Source organism: Corvus brachyrhynchos, unplaced genomic scaffold (assembly GCF_000691975.1).
Source record: "Corvus brachyrhynchos isolate BGI_N302 unplaced genomic scaffold, ASM69197v1 scaffold467, whole genome shotgun sequence".
Classification (NCBI taxonomy): Eukaryota; Metazoa; Chordata; class Aves; order Passeriformes; family Corvidae; genus Corvus; species Corvus brachyrhynchos.
This window is the reverse complement of record NW_008239309.1, coordinates 1,049,498-1,049,703: the sequence shown is the minus strand read 5'-3', so window position 1 is coordinate 1,049,703 and position 206 is coordinate 1,049,498.

Sequence of the window (206 nt, the reverse complement as noted above, 5' to 3'; positions counted from 1 at the left end):
CTTTACTCACTGATCAAGGGCTTAATTTCAGAGAAGACCAATAAGAAACAAAGAGCCCATATTGAGAGAGAAATTGAACCAAAATTATGGGTTGTATTAAATTTGGCACGGACTTGTAGAGTTTATCAAGAGTGGGGATCATAGGGATTGGCTGTCATTTTATCACATTTTCTTAAGCAAGGCACTGTGTAAAATATTGAAAGGAA